The sequence below is a fragment of the Hetaerina americana genome, unplaced genomic scaffold (assembly GCF_022747635.1).
Source record: "Hetaerina americana unplaced genomic scaffold, ioHetAmer1.1.p SCAF_14, whole genome shotgun sequence".
Lineage (NCBI taxonomy): Eukaryota > Metazoa > Arthropoda > Insecta > Odonata > Calopterygidae > Hetaerina > Hetaerina americana.
The window spans coordinates 3,600,282-3,617,004 of record NW_027286514.1 but is presented as its reverse complement, the minus strand read 5'-3'; positions in this window follow the sequence as shown (position 1 = coordinate 3,617,004).

The window sequence follows — 16,723 nt, the reverse complement described above, 5'->3', positions numbered from 1 at the left end:
GTGCTTTTGGCCTCGGGGATCTAAAATCGGTTTCGACAAAATCCTCTTTCGTTTGCGTTCATCCGAGCGGTCTTGTTAGTCAGGCGCACAGTGATTACGCTGACACGCTCCCCAATCTGTCCTTGGAAGTTCAAATGGGACGCTACTTATTCCCGTGCAGACTCCACGCGAGAGTGAAGAGATAACTATTTGCATTTTCAAATCGCTTAACTGATTCCGGGCAAATACAATTTACCCGAATTGCTCTAAATTATCCCTTACCCACTCAGTTATATTGCCTTGACCCCAGAGCTGTTATCAATGCGCCATTCCGCGTAAATCAGTCTCGCTTCAGAGTTAGATAAATCTCTTCCTCGGGTTGCTAATGGTATTGCAAATGAGATCAATGAGTAAACACCGCATGCATTTCTGCATAAATATGACTTCCGATTCATAAAAACCTTGGCTTTGAGCATAGAGACCTGATTGTTGCAAACCAAGCACCTGTCTCAACATATGCAGATCACTTTCAATCTCTAACCGATGTTTGGTTTTAGTTTCAAGGTCTCCGGAAAATTTAAGCAATACTTAAAAGATTAAAAAAAATATTATTCATTAGTATTGAAATGAATATATCTATTCGATTTTATCTTAGTTGTGCAAGATATATCTACGCAAGTTTCATATTGCATAAATTCGAGTCATACCATAATCACGCATAAAGATGAAACTATAATTTTGCATTCCCTATTTCTAGAACTTTTGCGGGTAAAAGCAAACAAATATGATATGAAAAATATGTAAATCATTCAAGATATTTTTAAACATATATGCATAAATAGGTTTCCAATGCAAATATTTTTAAAACGCCAAATATTATGGACTAAATACCATGATGGTGAGTATTTTCTATAATGCTTACAGTAACAACTCCTCTTGAGAGTAGATTGTTGAGAGAAAATCAGCAACATTTAAAATGCGTCCATTATATTTAAATATTTCCATTCAGGATTAATTTAACAATATTTACTAGTTTTAGTCTCATTTGCATGAATACGTGTCTACAATGTGGCCAAAACCAATTAGGCGCTCCCATAAAAAAGTAGCAAGGCGAAAGATATTTAATCGATATTTAATCAAATATGATAAAATCATCTGCAGTACAACATCCTATCTAAGGCAGCAAGCACTACCCTGTTTCTCAAACTATGCCACAGGTGCGCGAATGTTGTTTGGTGACACACGACGAAGAAGTATTTGAAAACACAATTTTAAGGCAGCTGTACAAATAGTTAGGACTTAGGAATTCTATTATGAATTTATCGGAATTCTATACAAAAATCTATAACGCTTGGCTATTTTATATTAGGAGTAATAAATTATAAAAGCTTGTAAAGTGGTACTCCATGAAGAATGTACCAGAAACTGAAATAAAATTTAGGGATTTGAAAAAGTATATATGTATATACATATCTTCACGCAAACAAAAATCATAGGTACGTAATTTTCGTTAAATAGCACAGCAGAGAAAGTCGTGTTTGAGACTTTGATGCTCGTATATCTAATGCCAATATTTTTACTATCGGCGGAGGAAAATCACAAAGAAGCTTATGAAAAAACGATGGATAAATGTGCTGGAGGAAATAAGGAATGAACAAAAGATGTATACCATAAAAGCAGATAGTCTTTTTCTGCCAAAACTATACCCGAAAGAATCGGTTGAGCGCTTGCAACAGCTTCCCGTGATCTCTCAGGAGTAGCACACACACCCATACTTCGATCACACTGCTAGGAGGATAGAGATTTGTCTCAGATGTACGTAGGAAAGAGAGAGAGCGATCCGGAGAAGGAAAATAGCCTGTGTTACTCCCTCCGGTCTGCTTCCATCTCCGCCATCGGATGCCGTGGGTGGAGAGGTGGCGAGTGAATGGAAAGGGGGGGTGAGGGGCGGGGCGAGGCGAGGAAATGGGGGCTCGAGGGACGGCGAGAGCGCGGCAGTGTTCCCCCGAAGTGACCAGCACACATCCGCATTTAGCAATCTCGCCGGATCACGTTCGAACCCCCTGAAAGCGACCGGAAAAGCCTTTAAACAGTCAGTCGCCCGATTCCACGCCAACACGCTCAGCTTGCTTCTTTTTCTGTTCTCCCCTCGATGGATGTCCCCAGTTTTCTCTAGCCCCAGTGTGTACTTTCCTCTCACTCTTTTGATTAATGTCCGAGTCCACTCCCTATCATGGGGTCCTGAACTAAAAGAGGCCGTATTTCAGATACTCCTCAAAGGGTCTCCTCAACTTTGTTTCGCCATAGGTGAATAGAAAACATTAGAGCGCATTCTGCTCAAAATTAAGTATACCGACACTATTAAAGTATTCCTCCAGACTATATCATTCCATAATACAAATTGTCATCTAAAATCAGGATAGAAATTTAACATGTTGCGACAATCTTCACAGAGAGTATCAAAGAAATTTTCTTTATTTCATCCGGTATTAATGATTGTCGATTAATAATCATAAATACCGGATCAATACTCGATCGTGGTTTACTTCTAACAATTATTCAACAAATTCAAGAGATTTGACAATTATTCAAGAAATATTTTTTTTTCAATAAATTATCTCTTTCCACTATTTTCTTAAAAAAGCCATATTTCAAACTCTACAGCAAAAGTTTGCTCACGCTCGTTAGAATCTGAGAGGAAAATATTGGAATTATAAAAATAAAAAGACGCACACTGATCCAATTTTTTATTTAGTTGAACGTTTGTTTTAAAAAAAGCAAAAATCATTGCCAGTAAATTACCACGGCAGTACTCGAGCTGATTTTCTTTGTTTTCGAGGTCGCGTGTGGTTTCCATTTAACCTCACCCATTTTATGCATTTTTTATTAATGTTATGTTTTCATTTTATTTTTTACGCCCTGCAATTCTTTAGAAGGATGCAATTATTTTTAAGAGCGATATGACAGCATATGTTTTACAAACTGACTTTAATTTTGGCGTTTCAGTTTACATACGCTGTGGCCAATTTTACAAATTGCGATGGCAATTCCTTATTCCCAATGACTTCCCCTGGTGCCACATTCTTTCTATAAACATATCCTTAGGGGTGATTATAACTGTCGCAACATGACTGGAAACATCGGAATGCATTGGTTACAGTAATGGTATAAGTAATTATTATTCCAAAGGCATTTGCAAATAAAAACTTCAATCTCTCTAAACTCCGATATTCCTTCATAATTCTCTATCTATCCTATTTCAATTCAAGCTTAAATATGTATAAACGCAAGGAGACTCACATGTTAACCAGTTTCTAATTGAATCATTATAGATTACCCATGAGTTTTTGCCACCAGAATATAGTATTCTTCATTGTTTTAGGTAATTATTTGTGAAATAAAACCTAGACTGTGAGCATAATAGCCACCTATTTATTCGACGAATTTCTTTCTTTTCAGCATACGGAAGGCTCTCAATTTTAGTTCTAAGATTCATTTCCACCTTTTTGCCACACTAAATGAAACCTCAGCGACATGTGCACGTTGGGTATTTTAAATATTTAAGGAAAAATAAGTTACATAAATTAGCTTTTCAGTATAAAATTATAATTTGCAATCATTACACTTATCATGATTAAAACGACTAGCAACACACGAAAAAATATACATCAAAAAGGAAAATTAAAATTTTTATGATTATGCACATAAAATTGTGAGTCAAACTTAAGAGCTAGGGTTTTTCTGTTCACTGTATAACTGGAAAAGTATAATGTGAAATAAAGCTTTGAGTTACTCTAAAAAAGAAATAGTATGATCTGCATGAGGGTTGCTATTTATATTTTGAGCCTTGACAACGCTAAGTGCTCAGGCCCCATCTGACGTTTCCATCTGAAATTTTTACCCTTTTAACGTTAACTTTATTCAGAACAAGTTGTCGTTTGATCATAGCTTGTCTTGTTTATATTGACTAGAGTTCACAAGTGAACACTTCCGTGCGATGATTGTTTACGACTTTCGACGTGGATTATCAAGACAGGAGTGCATCGATCAACTTACTTCCACTTTTGGCAATAAATCCCCATGCTTTGCCACTGCTAAATACTAGAATAACGAATTTCATCATGGTCGTCGTTCGCTCAGTGACGTAAGTCGTGAAGGTTGTCCAAAATAAGATATTGTGCCAAAAAACATTGATACTGTGCGAGAAAAAGTGAAGAAAATTCGTCACGTGACTTAGTGTTAGATTGAGGCATCCTTGGGGATTAGTATGACGAGCAATTATAAGATATTGCATAAACATTTAGCCGTGAAAAAAATTTGTTCGCGTTGCATCCTGCATAATTAAACAAAAGCTCCAAAAGATGTTCGTGTCAATTGTTGCGCAGTAATACCCAACAAGTACAATCACGGCGCATCAAAAGCTGTGTATAACATCTAGACAGGTGACAAAACTTGGGTCTATGCGTATAAGCCCGAAACAAAACAGCGATCCACTGTATGGATCTTCCAAGACGAGCCAAATCCGACAAAAATGATTCGTCCACGAAGCACATCGAGGCAAATGATCGCCTGTTTCTTCGGAATAAATAGAAATGTGGCCACATGTAGCTGCGTTAGAGCAAAGTATAACCGTAAATTCTAAATGGTACACGAGAATTTGTTTGCCAGAAGTGCTTGGTGAAATACGGTAAAAGAAGGTACAATGGTGGATCATTCTCCATCATGACAATGCAAGCTCTCACAGATCGACTGAAACAACTACGTACCTATTTGAGAGGCCAAAACGTCGAATTGATGGGTCAATCTCCGTACAGCCCTGATTTATCACCAAAGGACTTATTTTTATTCCCGCTTATCAAGAAATAATTGCGTATCCAAAGTTATTCGGCGCCTGAAGAAGCCGTTGATGCATTAAAAAACCATGTTTTGGTGGTACCACAATCGGAGTGGAAAAAGTGTTACGAAAATTGGTTCGAGCGCATAAAAAAGTGTATTGATTATCATAGAGGACAGTTAAAAAACAATAGACCCAATTGTTAACAACAAATGGCCTCTTTCATTGTTAGGCTGTAAATATTAACAGCAACCCTCGTAAAAGCAAATAAATCAAGTCGAGAGATGATTTGATAGATAAGAGTAAAGCTTACTTCATACTACTGCTCTGCAGTAAACAGCTTTACTACTAATACCTAAAGTACAAGAAACTCAAACACATAATATCAGGGTAGGGGGGCCAGATCCTTCCCTTGTACCGCCTATGGTTTCCCAGGAAGATCTGGTCCCCAAAGCTCACACAGTTTGGGTGAAGCTGAGGGTGTACAGAGACTCGAGCCACGCTCTAACCCCGGCCCTCCGTTTAGCAGCTTAGTGTTCTATCCGCTACAATGACACATCTAAACTTTACGACAAATATGCTAATAACTGTTAGTAATTCAACGCGTAAAAACAAACCCGTATTTTAAAACCTGTCGTAAAAATATATATTATAAATATGGCGTCGTAAATTTTCAGTAAAGTTTGAAAGCATATTCAATGCAGGAATAGGCAATATTATAGTAAACATTTATAGACACCATTGCAAGGCCAATGAGGTGACTATAGTAACGAAAATCTAACTCAAATAGACTCTTGTGCATGGCATACACAGAGCTACTACTGTTGGTTTTGGCCTGGCTCACGTAAATATTCAACAAACTTTAACGTCCACCGTTGCATCTGACATCCTGCACGCCATAGTTGTAGAGGAAGCATTCAAACACGCAAAATTATTCCTGAATCGTTAACACTTTCAGAAAGAAATGATCTAAAAGCATAAAAAACTCTGCTACTGAAAAAGATTCAGGATTGAAGGAAGAAGTAAGAATTAGTATTTTAGAAAAAATTAAGACTCAGAGCATTAGTCGAATAAAAAAAATATAGCTGGGGTTTCTGACACTTCCCGCGCCAATACCACCGGGATGACACTAAAACTCATCCTAAAGATAAGTTTTGTCTGATACAAGGATTAAAATTTTCAAATCTCATGTATACTATGCACCTGTTCATTAGATAAACTAGATAAACAAATGAAGGATTACCTATATCTAAAGTTATTTTCTTCTATATAAAAAATTTGCGTGATCAGAAAGTAAACATGAGTGTTTTATTGAATGCATATCCGAGTGATTTTCCATAAAAACACCAGGCTCGATTGCTGAAATAATTTTTGGACACCTCGTTTGAAGACGTGATTTTATCCAGCATGTTTAGAGAATAGGTGTTACATTCTATTTTCACTATTAAATACACGCTACTATTATTGAGTTTCCAACTTGACGTGCAGAAGCATATCACCTTGCAGTACCATACGCACTCTCAATTTCTACACACCACTGGTCAGAAATTGGTTTCTTCATTGCTCATCGTTTCAAGATTAACTTAGGACTCACCTTGCAAAGAATTGAAAAGTTTCTCTCTAGTCATTGAGCGTACAGAGAGTTTATTTAAATGCTTCGGCTATTGACAAAGAATATAAGCGGCGTTCCGAGCCGTCCATCAATCGCCTTCAATGAAGCCCGTTCTCCATCCATTCCTTCATTTGACTCATCCATCACCATCCATTTTACTCCTTGTTCCGTCATCTGGCTCTTTCATTTTTCCTCTACCCTCCACAAATTTTCCAATTTCCTCTCTTCATATTTCCTCTCTTCCCCTGCCGCCTCCTGTCAAATACCTATTTCTCACTCCTCTTACTTCCTCAGCCACACTGCCTCCATCTATATGCTAGCCATCGGTCATTACACTGCCTTAATTCTGTAGCAGGTCAAAAAAATGTCACTGTCACATGATATTGAATTTCTTCTTCTTCCCGAGACAGAGCATCACTTTCTTTTCATTCAACTTTCAATGATTAAGCGACAGACGATATTTCTTGGGTCTCATTTCCGCTTTACGTATGAGGTGTACGACCTTGAAATTGTTTTCACCATCATTTCTCAAGCGGAGGCAACCAGTAAAGCAAATTGAATATAAGTAAGTGTAGGATGTAGAATATCCTTTTCAGAAATATTTGCTATCGGAGTCGAGTCATATGATAAATTTTGGCAAACAGTTAGACAGCTAATCGTGTACATTTGAATCCATAGCCAAGTCACAAAAAAAGCTAGCGATTGTATGCGAGTGTATTAATGGTGGAACACATAGATAATATTTATGAAAAGTATTCAAGGCTCAAATCATAAGGTGTCGGATTTTGACATGTATAAACGTTGAAATTGCTACGTTACAAAACTTTTGCCTCCTTCTCGTAAACAATAGAGTGTCTCTTCGGTAGAAAGAAGTTTCCAAGGGTTACAGCATAACCAACTTGAAATATTCCATTTGATATTTTGCCTAATCTTTAAAAATAAAAGATAATTTAAAAGGGTTTGAACGTCTCTAATTGTAAATTCACATTTGCGAAATAAGGGGAACTACGATAGTCGATAACCCCCAAAAATTATTTACTATCAAGGAATTTTAGGAAGTCAGTAACAAGCGACAAACTTTACAGTTTTCCAACTCCATTTATCTTACAAAAGTTCGATCACTGAGAAAATATTATGCAAAATAGCTTTTGTGATAACTTTTTCCTTGATATGACACTCGAAATCGACTAAAACTGTTGCCCAATGAAGTGAAACTTGATCAAAACGTCACGGAAGATATATTTCATGCAATGCTCAAGCACGGTTCCCAGGGCAGGAACTTGTTCTGAAATGGCACCATTCCACCATCTTGTCACTCTTGTGTTTGTTCTAAATGGGTTACAATTTTCCTACTCCTTTCATTGCTATCCAGAGACTAAAAGTGTGTTGCCTCGGTTCGGTCTTTTTTGGCTTATGAATGTTTGAAGTATAATAAAAGGATATTGTGTTTATTTGAACGAAATAAAAATGTTTCTTTTCAAAAACATAGAAATCGCAATGCATAACCTTAACAAATAGGGTTAATAATGAATAACTTCAAAATGTCCCCTCGGCGAATGAAACCTTTTTCAAGAAAATAATAATACTTGTAGCTATAATTCTTTTAAAAAATTCATGAAGATTCTAAGGAAAGGAGTTTTTTATCCATTCCGTTATTTCTTTGCTAAGTCACACCCATTCGCACTGAATTAGCTTCTAACAGGCACTGCACTGCGTATTATCGGGAAAAAGTCGAACCAATTGGGTTTTTAAATGGTGAGGTTTCATTGGAGCTTCGGATTTGAACTGGATCAGAATCAAGTAAAATATAATTCAGAACAAAACGTAACCGTTGATAAAAAAATTTACGAATCGTACTAAAATAATCGATTTTAAACTTGTCCAGCTGTGAACTGGTCATATCCAACAACAGCCCTTCAACTTGAATCAAGACAATAGCTGACCGAACAAAAACTTTCTCGACGGCAACTGCTACCATAAAATTCCATCCCTTCCTACAATTCCTTTAAATCCCGGGACGTCCTACTTTAATATTCTCGCCATCCAGACCCTTCCATTTGATAACACAGACACACGCACACATAAAGAGGCGCAAGCAAAGGCGTCTTGCCGAGTTCTCCTTGGGGAGGATTCTGATCCCTCCCGCCACCATTCCACTCGCTCAATGACGGCTGCGACTTTACTTCTTACGAGTCACGGAGACGTTTTTTACTATGTTGCGTTTCACGGTTATTGACCCCTCCCATTCCTCTCTTCTTCCCTAACTTCCCTTCAAGGCGACGGTTCCCTCCTGGATGGTCAGGGAGAGGACAGTGGATTGCCTCCGAGGTGACGAGATACCCACATCGTACGTGTATGAGTAGCAGGACAAGATGAGTGTGCACGAGTGAGTGGGAGATGTGACCATCACACGCGTTTGTTTGCGAATGGCACCCGCGCTTTGACCCCAGGACCGCGGTGACGCTATTGAGCAAAAAAAGAGGGCGCTCGGAGATAACTTTGATCGAATTCCGATCGGCAAACAGCCGAGAAAAAAAAGCTGGTGTAATTCGCGCGCCAAGTGGCGGTGACTAAGACCGTTGCGGTTGTGCGTTTGAAAAGTTTCCCGGATATTCCCGGCTTGTTTGCTAGCAACCTGCACAGGAGCCATTTGATCTATAAATCAACCTTCCTAAATAGATGGTGCGGCATTGAATGCATCGTTTACAGTCGAAATCTAAGCGTAAAATAGCAAATATACCAATGAATTAATAGTATTTTTCAATCAGTAGTAGTATTCATTTGTCAGCTTCTATTCCAAATGAAGGTACAGAAACTGTAAAAAAATTGCACTAAAATAACCGCCATAAAATATCATAAGTCAGGTGATTTTGCCAAATATTACAATTTCGATTTACTTTCTTTGCACGTTTAGCCATTTGATGCGAACGTGGCGCGACGGCGCTGTCCAAGGCATCGACGGCGAAATGTACAGATCCGCGGTCATCTTAGGAAATAGTATACTATATATTACATAACAAGGATTGAGTTATTGAATTGAATCTTGAAGTCTTCAAATTTCGAGCGATTTGATCGATTTTTTGAGCTGTTTTATGGCGATTATACTTTTGCGTTACGCTGTTTATTCGTACTGAATATCAATAAGGAAATCCATACTTCACTTTTGACTGTGAATAAAACAAGAAAAAACAGGTAAAATGCCACTTACTCTCAAGAAGCCGAGGTAAGAGCCCAAGAGCTTCCCAATCCATGTATGGCAAGAGGCCATACATGGATTGGGAAGTATCGGGAAAATTTTCCGAAAAATATATATATAGTATTTCAAATATTGCTACAATGCCTCAAATTCCTTCAATGTTCATCCCTTGAGCGTCTATAAACAGGGAGCGGCAATGTAACTTTCTTTTTTAAAGGGATTTTACTTTATAAAAAAGGAAGTTATGTTTCCGCACCCTGTACTTTTGCCAGCGCCTTTTCCTCACTGGTAGGCGGATTCCAGAAGGGCCTTAAGGGTACGCGTGCAAGCTTCCTTGACGGCACTTAGGGTGCCAGGGTGCTGTCCTTTGCGGAAGGATTTCACTTTTGGAAATAGGAAATAGTCTGCTGGTGCCAAGTCGGGAGTGTAAGGGATTTGGGGAATCGTCGCGATGCCATTGCAGTTGTTTGCAAGTAGAAACTCGACTTCGCTCAAGGTCTTCCGTCAAATCCTTCGGGACAAGTTTGGCGCAGATCTTTCGCATCGCCAAATTTTCAGCGATAATTGTGTGCACTGACATCTTATCAATTCCAATGTGATGTCTGCGATCATGCGAACACTTAACCGACGGTCTGAATTCAGCACTTCACACACGCGCCAGGGAAAAATTGTTACCGATACTTTTTATAAAAAAAGTTGTAGTAAAAATTAGATTAATTATATGAGCAGATTATAGAATTTAATTGAATATCAGGATCAACACGATCATTACCGTTGATCCAATAAAAAGCGCCAATTGACTTCCATTCCCTCCCAGAGATGTGCCAGGGGATATTGGAACGAGTCAAAAAGCGAATTTGACCGTTACGTATAAAGGATTATCGCTCCAAAAATTTTCCAAAATATACCCTAACACAGGTCTCCATAGTTGCTCCGTTACACGCACATTGCTTCATCGAAATAACACCCTAATTATTCCATCACGAACTAGTTTAATGATCGCCATGGTTCTCGGTCAAATTTGATAAAACTAATAATTAGGTTTAAACAGCCAACCTCTCTTGATGTACGAGGAGTGGTGGATGGATAACAATGGTAATTTTTACTCGCATATTTTAAGTTGCATAACTTTATTTATCTCACAAAACATTTATATTAGCTTAATATAAATGTATTATTCGTACAATTTTCATGGATTTGACTCCATTACACAATCTGCGGCAGCCAGTGAAGCATGCTCCGTCTGCATATGATGATGAAAAATGTATCCCACTAAGGAGTTTCTTCACTTTGGGTATCTGGAATAATGTACACGTACAGACTAAGGAGAGGATGAGAAGCAGATCCTTTTCTTGGTGGTTTTCAAGATGGTTTTCTTGAGATATGCAGCAAAAACATTTGAGATGTTTGGTCGGGCATTTTTATGGTTAAGTATAAATCCTGTGGCTTTGAAATGTGACCTTGCAGTATTTATGCGAACCCCGAGATTTCTAAATAAATCTCTATAGCGTACTGCATTTACAGTTTTGTACAACATGCCCATGTATGATTCTATGAATAAAGCAAAACGCTACATGTGCTTTAGGGAAAATCAGACTATTCATTCGCCTCACGCAGCACAGAACGGCTGAAGGTTTGTTGAGGCGATAGCAAAATTTCAAAATAACATCGCGTGCTACCTTCATCGTTACCCTACACAAACTGGTTTGTTTCAACATTTTTAATTTTCATAATTGGCCACTGGAGCAACACTCGATCCAAATCAAAGGAGCACGTACAATACATGCATTAGCCATTAAAACAACATCGTAAAACAATTTTGTACACGGAATATGCAAGTTAAAACGGTATGACCACCCTTTTTGAAAAGTCTAGTAGTACTAAATCCCAATTCTTATCAAAAATATTTAAAACAATATTATTTCCCTAATACCATTTGAATATAATATATCTGGCAGTATTTAACGGTAAAATCAACAACTCGTGTTACTATAATTTATCGGTTTTATATTTAAGATTTTATTTTAAAGTTATACGCAGTGAGGTAACGGATATATAAAACGAACATTGAAAAATCTGTACTCAAACTTATTCCCTAATGAGATATTCCCACTGTTGAGTATTTTATTACTTAATGCTCATCCTTTCATTGTCGCCTGAATGTAAGTCATGAATCATTCTTCAGTAAAGATCATTTAAATGATAATATTTTTGATATAACTCAAATAGCTGAGAAAATTAATTTCTTCTTAAACTTATATAATGCCGCGCTATCTTATTGATTTAATTCGTAGAGGTATTCCGCAAAAAGAGTGCTTAGAAATGTTCAAAATATATTGAAAAAATATTTCAAATTAAAAAAGGAAGAAAATAAATCACAATTTAGAGCTCCAATCTGTCAATATGATAATTTAATAATCATCTGATTTATTTGCAAGCCATGGTAATTTGAACATTGCCCCTTGAATTACTTTAATGTTAAGTTAATATTCAAATCATAAAATGAGAGTTGCAAAAGAAGGAGCAGTTTACAAACGACCCTTAAGCACTTAACCCTGCGTTCATTCGTAATTTCATTGCATTCAAATAAATTAAAAATGATTTATATTTTATATTGATCGGGTCGAGTTTCAAAATAACAGGACATTCCTACCATGAATAATAACGAAGAAATGTGTGAATGAGTTTCATTACACAGTATTTTTCTCTGTCAGCGGGTTTAGGAGAGAAAGAGATTTCTGCTCGAACGATCCAAAGGAGAAAGGTATGACGTCGTTAGTCACAGAATGGCCGGATATTGTGAGCAGAGTATTCCCAAAAGGATTTGAAATTCAGCTCACAGATAAGCATCATAGTAATAAATAGTGGCTTAGATTTATATTGGTAATGCCAACACCGAAATATGGCTGGGTATACCAGTCCGACAAGTAGGCGTGGAAATTATTCTTTTCGAAATGTCAGTGAATGACTGGAACACAGTAATACATTTCCGAAACTAGCAAAATTTAATCATAAAGAGCAAAAGTAATCTAAATCTTAATCTTTAAAGAGCGTGGTCGCAGAAAAACTTCAGATGCCAAGGCTTGAGACGAAATGACAAAACTTGATCCACTAAAACACCACACACAGAGCACCGTCTTAGCTTTTCTTAAAACCAAAAAACTATAAATATAATCATTAATCTGCCAATTTGAGTTAATTAAATGTAATATTTCAGTATTTCGCAACATGCTCAATTGTGTATTTTATTGTTGTGAAAATTAAAAAGGAACTTTGAACAAATGAATCGAGGCTCTTTTATTCCTTTCGATTCGGTGCGTCTGGTGGTGGCAGAAATTCAAAATGAAAAAAGATAAGGCTAAAATGAAAGTTCTAGATTGTAAACAGTATCCAATCCATTTTGTTGAATTTATTGAAATTCGTTCAAAATACAAGAAGAAGTGAAATCCAAAGCTACAGATTGATACCTTTTAAAAAAGAATTATGTATTAAACTGATTATCTCTGAATCATGGCTTTATAGTAACGATTACACCATCAAGGATCAGCGCTACAAATGTTAAAAAAACACTTGGGAATCACAAGTAGTGAACACCCTTTTATCAAAAAACTAAACCTACAAAATTGAATGCAAAGAAAAAACTGTTTTTACTAATTTTTTTATCTTTCAAGCATTACCCACTTGTAGATAAGTCCCAGCTGGAACCAGGGTGTCTGGAACTTTTAGGTGAAAAATATCCTTAATTAAAAGATATAAAACCACCAAATGTCTGTTTATGCACCACAACAAATGGCTCACTCCTCTCCTCAAAAGGTTAAATCAGGAAAGGTTTGGGGTCGCAGAGGCCTTTCGCCGCAGGAAACTGTACTTCGCGGGGAACCGCTGTCGCTTTAAAATTTCATTATGGGAATATAAAACCCGGAATGGACCCCATTCTCGCTAAATAAACCACCTACTAGTTATAAGGCATTAAAACGCATATATATATATATATATATATATATATATATATATATATATATATATATATATATATATATATATATATATATATATATATATTTCACAATTCGTGACCTCACAACTACTAGTCTCGAATAGATTCATGGTGCAAAACGACTATTTGGCTCTTAACAGGTTCCAATGAAATCAATTTTCATGTTGCACACACTTTGCTCTCTTTTACCTCAGAGTAATCAATTGTAGAGACACTCTTTTTTCACTGCTCAGAGATTTCAAATCAGAGTAATAATGTTCCAACCCTAAACAAGATTCAAGGTAGACCAAGATGTTTGAATCATTTTTGTTCCTGAAGAATCCGGTATCTTTTCGGTAAATAGTAGCGTTTACTTAACAGCATAAGAAAAATACACGTACAATGCATATGCTCTCAAATAGACAGCGCCAAAAAAAACATACATCATCCCAGAATGAAGCAATAGCATTTTACCCTGGAATTATCAACACGAATTCACCCTCACAATCGTGTTTGAATATGTTTGAACAAGTTTTATTATGATATCCTTACATTCATAGAGTTTGACGTATGTGACGGAGTAATAGTCTGAGATGGGTCAAAAAAATATTGTTACTATGCCGTTAAGATCTATTGATAATGTTGTGCCAATTTAGATGCAAGAAACTTTAGAGTAAAAATTTTTCGAATTGGACTTCCGGTTCAAACCATCCCTTGAAAATTCGAAAAGGCTGCAGAGACATAAGCTCACTTTTTCGTTTTAGTTCGTTCTTGCGGTTTTCCAGAGAAAGGTACCCCTTATAGCTCCTATTTCGTAGACAATAATAAGGAAACACCTTCAATGTAAATAATAAACGGAAGGTAATTCGTTAAAAGCCGAACTTAACGAAACAGATGATAAAAAATATGTTAAACATAACCTTGGTCAAGTCATTACTCACTGTCACAAGAAAGGACCCTGGTTCAGAAGAAATGCGACGGTTATCTGTTTAGAGAAATAGTACTTGTACTAGGGAAACATATCAGTATCTTAGAAGAACAAAGTTCAATATCCTTCCGTTGCGATACTTGCGATTTTTCATGAAGCAGAGCTCAAAAAGAAACCGGCCATGTCTTTAAGGTAATTTCAAGAATTGTTTCTTGGTCCTGGAATTGATGGAACTAAAATTAAATAAAAAAAGATGGTTCTATGAGTAGCATCGAGAACGATTAAGTAAAGCCACGTCATGAGCTTTGTTTACTTCCCCTACGTACCAATGAAGTACTGCTGAAACATCTAATCATAACTTTTGATGAAAAAACGAAAAAACAATATACGTATATAGGCAATTAGAAAAGTGTGAGCCTGGCGCAATAGCTAATTTTGAGTCAATCTATATTGAGATCGTCACAGACAAATAGGACGATAAAGATCTGGGAACGGATCATTAATATTTACTAGGTATCTGAAAAGCTGTTGCTAATAGTGATTTTGATACCTATCAGTTGCACAGAAACTCAGAGACCCGTTATACCTCGATGGATAATGACTACCAACAGAGAACTTCGTCTCTTCGTCTACGTATAACGTACTTCGGGGAACTTAAAGCCGTACCTTGGTATACGAGAATAATGAAGGCCCAGTCTCCAGTCTGTTTCATGGTTGAGCAAGACCCTTCTGGATGTTAGGATTTATGTCATTTGCGGCAACTGATTGTGCATTCATGTTTCCTTTAAGAAATGTAAAATATATTATATGTAGGTACAGATGTATGGAGGTTTTCTTTTAAATAAATGCCTTCTGAGAATAATATTAACTGAAGAAAGATAACTATAACTATAACTGAAGAAGAATAAAAGAAAGAGAACGACTGAAGAAGAGTCGGGTATGTGTATTGGTCGGAAGGGGATCGAGTTATCCAGAGCCGCAGTCGAGCAGAAGAATTCTTGGTTCGCTGAATGCGAAGCGGTGACGGGCATGCCGAGGAGGAGGAGGTCAATGGAGAGCGGCGGCCATTGGGGAGGCAGACGGACGGAGCGGCATTGAGTTCGCGCGGGAGTGCTTAGGTCCGAGTGCCAGGGGAAGGAGGAGCGGCTTGTGGGAGGGCATTAGGAGGTCGTTGTCGGGGGACGGTAACAGGGGGGAAGGGGTTGGCGCTCTCGGGAATTACGGGTGTGGGGCAAACCAGTAGTGTCCCAGCTGGGATAGAAAACCCATGGCGCGTCGGCGAGAATTGCAGCGACGGAAGCAGTGAAAATAGGCGGTGATATTGACGGCTTCCAAGACGACCGCGGGAGTGCCTTTTCAGTCCCATTTGGCCGGCGGCGGTGTATTCTCCCATTGGCGAGGAGGGGTGGGGCGGGCGGGGCTAGGGCGTCATGGCTGAATTTCACGCTTCCCTGCATGCCCTCTCGTTCCCTTCGCATCCAAATCTCACTCGTGATAAAAGATAGACGCCAACGTGATTCTCCTATGCTCCGGGTTCGCCGAATAATACTTTCACTTACTTTTCTTGAAAATCCTTTCAATTGAGAACTGAAACGATTTGCACACAATATTTGAGAAATGGCCCCATTTTCGATGTTCTTCATTAAGGAAAAAATAGTGCTATGCTGTTTTATTTTCACTAAAAGCAGTAATTGTGAAATTAAATCGAATAGGAACTTGCGATACTAGTCGTTTAGCATTAAGACGCTACAGAGAGAGAGAAAGTACACAAGTTATTTAGTAACCGTATTTAAATGTGATTTAACCATGCAACTTTTGGAATTAATATACTTTTCGAATAGCTGTTGTGCTCCTGTCTAGCGGTTATAAAAAATGCATCATGAATTAAGAGTAAGAATCACGTTTAATCAACGATTTATAAATTTTTATACGTGCTTTCATTTTCCAATGTCCTGCTGCAATATAAATGTTGCGATTAGCCTCCGCGCATTAAGTGCTTCCCATTACACTTTTACAAATAACGGTACGTTTATATTCCTTTATAGAGATTCAACAAATTGAAAGAATTTCCTTCAAAGTTTTTAATCCGAAATTTAAATAACTCTAATGAATGATAGTTCCAATACTTAAAGTTTACTTAAAATTAGTCACACCCCCATAGTAATCAACTCGCAGATTGGTTTGATAGATGAGAGCTC